The sequence below is a fragment of the Palaemon carinicauda genome, chromosome 1, assembly GCF_036898095.1.
Source record: "Palaemon carinicauda isolate YSFRI2023 chromosome 1, ASM3689809v2, whole genome shotgun sequence".
Taxonomy (NCBI): domain Eukaryota; kingdom Metazoa; phylum Arthropoda; class Malacostraca; order Decapoda; family Palaemonidae; genus Palaemon; species Palaemon carinicauda.
This window is the reverse complement of record NC_090725.1, coordinates 229480445-229490444: the sequence shown is the minus strand read 5'-3', so window position 1 is coordinate 229490444 and position 10000 is coordinate 229480445. Positions and strand designations below refer to the sequence as shown.

Sequence of the window (10000 nt, the reverse complement as noted above, 5' to 3'; positions counted from 1 at the left end):
ATTTTTAAATTGACTAATCAATAGATCCATTATTGCAAAAGTCCACTTCGAGTTTCTACTTCCTGATACATGTACTTTGTATATTTTGTACCCAAAACTCAGTAGACTAGTTCCAGATTATCAAAATGTATTTATGCCATCCACATTCAACATCCCAACACTTAACACGAGAGTTCGGAAATGTCTTTCGTTTTGTTTACTTTGAAAGCGTATCAATTCCCTTGTAACTTCTAACGCCTGACATATTTCATATGCATTATTCTAGCTCTCCCCTTTCTGAAAAAAAAAAAAAAAACAAGTTCATGAATCTTTTATTTTATGTATCTTTATTGTATGTCTGAACTTTTCCTCTGCTACAAAGTACTATCTACGAACTAAAAATTACAAAAAGAGGAATGCACTAGATTGAATTTCGTTAATACAAAACATATAGCCTAGACTTTATGGAAAAGAAAATGCATATTTGGCGAAAAAGAATGATGGGATTTTAATATTCTTCCTTTTTACACACTCCAGCCATAATTGCCATGTTTGCAAGACCCAATTTTCGTCAGAAAAAAAAAATAGAAAGAACTACCAAAGGAAGAATCGATTTTTGAATTGGAGCCAGGGTGACCTTAAATAATGTTGTATGTAGTACTTTATTTCTTAGTAGGAATAAAATCTAATAACAGGCTTGAAGAAATAAAATTCTATTTCATCAAACTTCGCTCAAGACTTAAAACTAGCGAAGGTTCACATTTGAGGTAATCGTTTGCACTCTTCTGAGGTATTACTACGGGGTAGGCTATCAGTTCTAGACTAAGTTATAAAAAAGTATATAATTTTTTTCGAGTAATTTGTATAATTCTGAGTTATGCACAATGTAGTCTTTTAGGTAGGAAGTATTTCAGTGCGAGGCTGGACAACCGTTGAATGATTTAACGAGCAGTGGCTTAGGTTGGAGCGAGGACAAGGAGCCCCGGCCCCTTACCTGACTAAGTCAAGAGAACACTTACGACCTTTGGGGCAAGGGCCTAGGGGAGTGGTTGAAGAGGGAAGTATTATCTACTAATGGCCTCTGGTTTCTATACCTAGGAAAATACAAATTACTTTAAAAATTTGAGGTTTGTTCTTACGCGAATACAAACCTTCATCCTGTTAGTAGGGAGGCTCACTGCTTGGTGGGTCGAAGTTCCCCTAGAACCGAATTAATACTATTATCATTACTTGCTAAGCTACAACCCTAGTTGGAAAAGCAAGTGCTATAAACCCAAGGGCTCAAACAGGGAAAATAGCCCAGTGAGAAAAGGAAATACGAAAAACTACAAGAGCAGTTCATGAACAATAACATTAAAATAAATTTTTCACATTTAAACTATAAAAATTTGAAAATAAGAGGATAAAAATTCTAAATAACACGAGGAAGAGAAACAAGATTTAATAGTGTGTACGAGGGTTCCCTCAAACAAGAGATCTCTAACCCAAGACAGTGGGAGACCATGGTAAAGAGACCATGGCACTACCCAAGACTAGAAAACAATGGTATGATTTTGGAGTGTCTTCCTCCCAGAAAAGCTGCTTACTATAGCTAAAGTCTCTCTTCTACCCTTACCAGAGGAAAGTGGCCACTGAACAATTGCATTGTGGACAGCAACAAGGAAGGGCGGCAGTCAAAATATGCATTGCAAGTATGTAGTCTTTAATAATCTGAAGCTGAGACAGTATGCAACCAGTAAAAGTCGTGATAGTTGTAAGTGAAAAGAACCTACTTATTTTTACAAGAGGAGATAAGCAATTCCACGACGAAAATTCGGAGGGGTTGAAGACTTGTATAGCTTGATGATATCCATCCATTGTAGCTAAACGTCTTTCAGGTCAAAAGTTACTAGGCTACTCCCATAAAAAGAAAATTGAATACTAATGGTTAGAAGAAAAATCGTAAGGTACAATGAGCCGATAACCTCCTTTGGATATTCTAAGTCCAAAGATGGACGCCACTGCAAAATTACCGCTCTTGGAGGTTCACCATTGGCTATATATAATATATCCAGCATCGGTAGCAACCACTCTTGAATATAGCTCAGCCAAGGTAACTCAGCGGTAACAATTATATATGTAAAACACTCGAGTAATGTTCATAAACTGAAGATACTATCCTCTACGTGAGACTTAATACGTTATGGATTTTCTCTTCCCTTAATAAAGAACTGCAGAGTTGATAAAATCGTTAGTAGAAATTATTTAATACATTTTGCTTTAATATTTGGATTTTCGTCTATGAGATGAGTTATTGCACATGGCTCACGGGTATGGCGATTTTTTTTTCTATTTTATTAGCCAAAAATGATCTCATATCAAGCCCACCTGAGAAATATATTGTATACAGCCATGCGTATCAAACTCCATATCCACATAAATTCGAATGCAGAAAACTTTTGCTCTAAACAATTGCATGTGTGTGGCAGTACAATAAATGCCTACCTAAATTATGGAAAGTTTATAGTGGAAATGTTTTAAACCTCACCATAGTTAATGTGCTCGTATAATAATCATCACATTCATCTAATTACAGTACTCTTTTCAAGTCGTTAAAACGGATTCGAATTCTGTTTATACATTAAAGTACAATAATCGGCCATAACTGTTTGACGAATTAGTCTGATAATTTAGAAAGTTTACATCCATAGCCACCCTACCAAAAACTAACCGAAATTTAGTTACAATCCCTATATAACAAGGCCACTGGAGCTCTCTAATTTACATTACCTTATCAGGAACGACAGAGTATGAAGACGGTGTGATATATATGAACAAAAGCACTGCTGGTCAGCCAAAAACAGAATGAAGATGCAAATGTAAGTCTATTGATTATCGGCTTCAAAACCAGCCATGAGCTGAATTGTCACCTCAATTAATACACATAATACACAGAGTAAAATAATAACTTCGTCAGTCACTGTGTCAACGCTCGTCTGTAACTTCACGCCGAATGTTCGCCGGCATGAATGACAAGAAAGAATGAATTCCTCAAACTAGCCAGTTGGTCGTTAACTACTGTTTCTAGCACTCCACCACTTTGGTCCACCACAGGGCACAGAGGGCAGTCACCAAAATGTGAGGACATCGGAGACTAGAATTGTTAGTTTCTCACTATTGTAAACGAAAGTGTGACTGGAAGGACGGAACTTACGGTGACAAGTGCTCTCTCTCTCTCTCTCTCTCTCTCTCTCTCTCTCTCTCTCTCTCTCTCTCTCTCTCTCTCTCTCTCTCTCTCTCTCTCTCTCTCGCAAAAGTGTGCGTGCGCAATAAGATTCATTCAGTGTCAGACCTCTGCGTAAATGTAAGTAACCCATTACATTGCATGTTTTTATTGGAACTTGGCAGTTCGTCATCCGTCGTTGATTGGTATCAGAATGTTAATATGTATTACATTCAAGTTGTTTTATAAGCAGGTTACGTTTCCGTATACTTTCATAATGGATTTATGGGAGTCATGCTGTGTGTTCAACATAAATTTTCAAACCCACCGTATCAGTAAAATTTATAATGAAAATACCTTGACTAATTGAAATGCTTTTTAACTGCATAAGTCATCATACCTACACAATAATGGTATCAAAATACTTACAATTGTAAAACCCAGTAGTCAACAATGTGTTCTACATAGGGTTGCGGTAGTCTATTGGAGACTTCTCGGCCTTGCAATCTCTTGGACCGGGTTTAAAGACCAGTTCAATTTGTTTAGTTAATAATAATGTCTAAAACCGCACTATCCTGTGAGCAAGGGATTGGGATTTTTGGATAGCCTATAGGTCTACCCGGCCCTCCCTGCTCCTAGCTTGGAGAGTCGTCTTGGCCGATGATGATATATATATGGTCAGTTTCTAGGGAATTGTCTTGTCCCTTACCTTTTCTATTCATTATTAACCTTTAAACTGACAAATTAAAACTCTGGTGCTTGTCACCATGATAATTATTTGTGCTAACTCACAATTATTTCCACTTCCAAAACTTTGCAACATCTTGAATTCACAGTGTACAGTTTCCTATTTGCCACAAAATAAGTAATACATGAAACCAAATTCTAAAAGCATTCTTTCATTTTATGATCACCAGCACAATTTCCATTGGCTTACCATCACTAAAGCGTTGAGTTATTAAGGAAACCGCCCCGTTTCCAAACTTCAGTTCATTTTTATGAGTGCTCACATCGGTGACCCCTGAGTGACTGGGTAATGTGTGAGCGGGCAGTTAGGTGATTACTGGGAGAACGAGATGAATGCAAGTAAACTTTATTAATGAATCAACGGGTTTTGCGCAGCGCCTCGCGAGGAAGAACGTCACGAAAATTCAAACATGAAAAAACTTGTGTTTGCCAGAAATGGAAAGGTAGTCTTTTAACAGTGCTGAGAGGAGCGGCTGATAAAATAAAAAAAAATAAAAACCGTTAGAGTACGAGTGTATGAAGCACATGCGGTACACTTGAAACTAGTTTCAGGACACTCCCCAGTCACTTGAAACTAGATTCACAGCACTCCCCAGTCACTTGAAACTGGTTTCATAGCACTCCCCAGTCACTTGACACTAGTTTCGCAGCACTCCCCAGTCACTTGAAACTAGTTTCTCAGTACTCCCCAGTCACTTGAAACTAGTTTCACAGCACTTACCAGTCACTTTAAACTAGTTTCACAGTACTCCCCAGTCACTTGAAACTAGTTTCACAGTACTCCCCAGTCACTTGAAACTAGTTTCACAGTACTCCCCAGTCACTTGAAACTAGTTTCACAGTACTCCCAGTCACTTGAAACTAGTTTTACAGCACTCCGCAGTAACTCAAAACTAGTTTCCCGGCACTCCCCAGTCACTTGAAACTAGTTTCATAGCACTCCCCAGTCACTTGAAACTAGTTTTATGCACTCCCCAGTCACTTGAAACTAGTTTCATAGCACTCCCCAGTCACTTAAACTAGTTTCACAGCACTCCTAAGTCACTTGACACTAGTTTCACAGTACTCCCAATTCACTTTAAACTAGTTTCAGAGTACTCCCAAGTCACTTGAAACTAGTTTCATAGTACTCCCCAGTCACTTGAAACTAGTTTCATAGTACTCCCCAGTCACTTGAAACTAGTTTTACAGCACTCCTCAGCAACTCAAAACTAGTTTCCCAGCACTCCCCAGTCACTTGAAACTAGTTTCATAGCACTCCCCAGTCACTTGAAACTAGTTTCACAGCTCTCCTAAGTCACTTGACATTAGTTTAACAGCACTCCCCAGTCACTTGAAACTAGTTTCACAGTACTCCCAATTCACTTTAAACTAGTTTCACAGTACTCCCCTGTCACTTGAAACTACAGTAGTTTCAGAGTACTCCCCAGTCACTTGAAACTAGTTTTACAGCACTCCCCAGTCACTTGACACTAGTTTCACAGCTCTCCTAAGTCACTTGACACTAGTGTCACAGCACTCCCAATTCACTTGAAACTAGTTTCACAGTACTCCCAATTCACTTTAAACTAGTTTCAGAGTACTCCCAAGTCACTTGAAACTAGTTTCACAGCACTCCTCAGTAACTCAAAACTAGTTTCATAGCACTCCCCAGTCACTTGAAACTAGTTTCATAGCACTCCCCAGTCACTTGAAACTAGTTTCATAGCACTCCCCAGTCACTTGAAACTAGTTTCACAGCTCTCCTAAGTCACTTGACACTAGTTTCACAGCACTCCCTAGTCACTTGAAACTAGTTTCACAGTACTCCCAATTCACTTTAAACTAGTTTCACAGTACTCCCAAGTCACTTGAAACTAGTTTCACAGCACTCCCCAGTCACTAGAAACTAGTTTCAAAGCACTCCCCAGTCACTTGAAACTGATATTACAGCACTCCTCAGTAACTTAAACCTAGTTTCCCAGCACTCCACAGTCACTTGAAACTAGTTTCACAGCTTTCCTAAGTCACTTTAAACTAGTTTCATAGCACTCCCGAGTCACTTAAAACTAGTTTCAAAGCTTTCCCAAGCACTTGAAACTAGTTTCACAGCACTCCCCAGTCACTTGACACTAATATTACAGCACTCCTCAGTAACTTAAAACTAGTTTCCCAGCACTCCCCAGTCACTTGAAACTAGTTTCACAGCTTTCCTAAGTCACTTTAAACTAGTTTCATAGCACTCCCGAGTCCCTTTAAACTAGTTTCAAAGCTCTCCCAAGCACTTGAAACTAGTTTCACAGCACTCCCCAGTCACTTGACACTAATTTCACAGCACTCCCCAGTCACTTAAAACTAGTTTCACAGCAATCCCCAGTCACTTGAAACTCGTTTCAAAGCATTCCCCAGGCACTTGAAACTCGTTTCAAAGTATTCCCCAGTCACTTGAAATTGTTTCAAAGCACTTGTTTCAAAGCACTCCCAAGTCACTTGGAACTCGGTTCAAAGCACTAACCAGTCATTTGAAACTAGTTTCAAAGCACTCCCCAGTCACTTGAAACTAGTTTCACAGCTCTTCTAAGTCACTTTGAACTAGTTTCATAGCACTCCCGAGTCACTTAAAACTAGTTTCAAAGCTCTCCCAGGCACTTGAAACTAGTTTCACAGCACTCCCCAGTCCCTTGATACTAGTTTCACAGCACTCCCCAGTCACTTGACACTAATTTCACAGCACTCTTCAGTCACTAGAAACTAGATTCATACCACTCCCCAGTCACTTGAAACTAGATTCATACCACTCCCCAGTCACTTGAAACTAGATTCATAGCACTCCCCAATCACTTGAAACTAGTTTCATAGCACTCCCCAGTCACTTGAAACTAGTTTCATAGCACTCCCCAGTCACTTGAAACTAGATTCATAGCACTCCCCAGTCACTTGAAACTATTTTCACAGCACTCCCCAGTCACTTAAATCTAGTTTCACAGCAATCCCCAGTCACTTGAAACTCGTTTCAAAGCATTCCCCAGGCACTTGAAACTTGTTTCAAAGCATTCCCCAGGCACTTGAAACTTGTTTCAAAGCACTAACCTGTTATTTGAAACTAATTTCACAGCACTCCCTAGTCACTAGAAACTAGACTCATAGCACTCCACGGTCACTTGAAACTTGCTTCATAGCACTCCCTAGGCACTTAAAACTAGTTTCATCGCACTCCCAGTCATTTGAAACAAGTTTCATAGCACTTTCCAGTCACTTGAAACAAATTCCAAAGCACTCCCCATTCACTTGAAACTAGTTCACAACACTTATCAGTCACTTGAAACTAGTTTCATTGCACTCCCCAGTCACTTGGCACTAGTTTCATAGCACTCCCCAGTCACTTTAAACTAGTTTCACAGCACTCCCCAGTCACTTGAAACTAGATTTATAGCACTCCCCAGTCATTTGAAACTAGTTTCATAGCACTCCCCCAGTCACTTGAAACTAGTTTCATAGCACTTCCCAGTCACTTGTCACTAGTATCATAGCACTCCCCAGTCACTTGAAACTAGTTTCACAGCACTCCCAAGTCACTTGAAACTAGTTTCATAGCACTCCCCAGTCACTTGAAACTAATTTCACAGCACTCCCCAGTCACTTGAAACTAGATTTATAGCACTCCCATGTCACTTGACACTAGTTTCACAGCAATCCCTAGTCACTTGAAGCTCGTTTAAAAGCACTAACCAGTCATTTGAAACTTGTTTCAAAGCACTAACCATTCATGTGAAACTAGTTTCAAAGCACTCCCCAGTCACTTGAAACTAGTTTCAAAGCACCCCCTTGTCACTTGATACTACTTTCACAGCACTCCCCAGTAACTTGAAACTACTCTCACAGCACTTACCAGTCACTTGAAACTAGTTTCACAGCTCTCCTAAGTCACTTGACACTAGTTTCACAACTCTCCTAAGTCACTTGACACTAGTTTCACAGCACTCCCCCAGTCACTTGAAACTAGTTTCACAGTACTCCCAATTCACTTTAAACTAGTTTCACAATACTCCCAATTCACTTTAAACTTGTTTCAGAGTACTCCCAAGTCACTTGAAACTAGTTTCACAGTACTCCCCAGTCACATGAAACTAGTTTTACAGCACTCCTCAGTAACTCAAAACTAGTTTCCCAGCACTCCCCAGTCACTTGAAACTAGTTTCAAAGCACTCCCCAGTCACTTGAAACTAGTTTCACAGCACTCCCCAGTCACTTAAAACTAGTTTCATAGCACTCCCCAGTCACTTGAAACTAGTTTCACAGCCCTCCCCAGTCACCCCAAACTAGTTTCATAGCACTCCCCAGTCACTTGAAACTACTTTCACAGCAGCCCTCAGTCACTTGACACTAGTTTGACAGCACTCCCCAGTAACTTAACACTAGTTTCATAGCACTCCCCAGTAACTTAACACTAGTTTCATAGCCCTCCCCAGTCACTCGAAACTAGTTTCATAGCCCTCCCCAGTCACTTGAAACTAGTTTCATAGCCCTCCCCAGTCACTTGAAACTAATTTCACAGCACTCCCCAGTCACTCGAAACTAGTTTCATAGCCCTCCCCAGTCACTTGAAACTAATTTCACAGCACTCCTCAGTCACTTCAAGCTAGTTTCATAGCCCTCCCCGGTAGGTTGGAGAAAGTAGGGACATTTTGCTATTTATTTTATGAATGATACTATAATTATCATAGGCATGAAATGCTTCATATAATATGATAAATGACCTCGGCACAGGTAGATATGGAAATATGGCAACCAGGTTATTGGTAAAGTTTCTTTCGCCATAAAAGTATGACAACAATTTTGGAAAAGCAAAATTTATGGCATCACATGAAACTGGTTAACTTCGACTAATATCTCCGCTGTAATTCCCCAGACTTTATCTTGCACTCATAGAAACATATCTGGTTTATTTGGTGATGCATGAGCGCATATTAATCTTCTGATGACAGCGTGTTGGGCCTTTTCTCAACGAGCCAAAGATACAGTTTCCGTCGTTAAATAGAAGCGGTTCGCTGTTCTAGAAAGTTTTCTTATTTTTTTCCGGATGGATCTGTCTTTTTAAATTTCAGGTGTCCGCCATAGTTTTTGAGGTTGTCTTGGATGACGAAAGACACTAGTTTTTTTAACTGAGGTCAGTTTTATCCCTTGTCGTTTCCTAATTGTTCACGCTACGTATTTTACTCCACAAAAAGCTTTCACTTCCTGTATTTCGTTGGAGAACATCAATGCAATAAACTCTTAACTAGTAGGGAGTCGTCTGCAACCAGTTTCAAATGACTGGGGAAGTCTTCTGAAACGGGGGAACCATTTGAACCGGTTACACCGTTACAAATTGGAATCAATAATAATTGCTGGAATATATATATTATCTTGCCTTTCACTAGATTATCTAAAGAATTTCAATTGTTATACTCAAGATGTGATTATCAAGAACTTGAAATATTAATCAATCTTTTTTATAGTTCTTATGAATTTTCGATTCTCCTCCAAAAATACGATTTATAGCATATTCTTATAGAGTTATTGTCATATCATGAGAGATGTAAGATGATAGAAATTACTCTTAAAATCGGCACCTACAGATAGGCAATAATAGACACAACTGATGATTGTTGGTTGTTTGACACTTTCCCATCATTCAAATGTTCAGTTTTCTTCGATTAAGATAAATTATTTAACCAAGATAGCTTTAAAGGACTGTAAATGGAAGTATGTCAAATACCTGCATTTTATTATTGTTTTTCATATTTTAGTGGATAAAAATTGTTTAGCAGTTTTTGAGTTTTGCTCCAGCTAACGATATATATATATATATATATATATATATATATATATATATATATATATATATATATATATATATATATATACATACATACATACATACATCTACCAAGGGACTTCCCCCAATTTTGGGGGGTAGCCGATAGCAACAAATGAAACCAAAATAAAAACGGAACCTCTTCTCTCTATATTCCTCCAGCCTGACAAGGACTCAACCGAGTTCAGCTGGTACTGCTAGGATGCCACAGCCCACCCTCCCCCGTTATCCACCAC

General features: G+C 39.1%; 1 protein-coding gene and 1 long non-coding RNA gene across 3 annotated transcripts in view; one reads left to right on the top strand and one right to left on the bottom strand.

Annotated features, from left to right (window-relative positions):
- The window catches only part of LOC137654182 (trace amine-associated receptor 3-like), a 307240-nt gene that overhangs the window by 164841 nt on the left and 132399 nt on the right, over nucleotides 1–10000 (bottom strand). The window contains exon 1 of one of the 2 annotated variants that reach the window (XM_068387823.1): nucleotides 2749–3039. The exons of the other annotated variant lie outside the window; for it this stretch is intronic. The gene's annotated coding sequence lies outside the window, so the exon portion shown is untranslated. Of the gene's footprint in view, nucleotides 1–2748; nucleotides 3040–10000 lie in introns of those variants that run through there. 2 annotated transcript variants of the gene reach the window in all.
- The window catches only part of LOC137654201 (uncharacterized), a 249094-nt gene continuing 242281 nt past the window's right edge, over nucleotides 3188–10000 (top strand). The window contains exon 1 of the long non-coding RNA XR_011046557.1: nucleotides 3188–3322. This is a non-coding gene — a long non-coding RNA (uncharacterized lncRNA). The remainder of the gene's footprint in view (nucleotides 3323–10000) is intronic.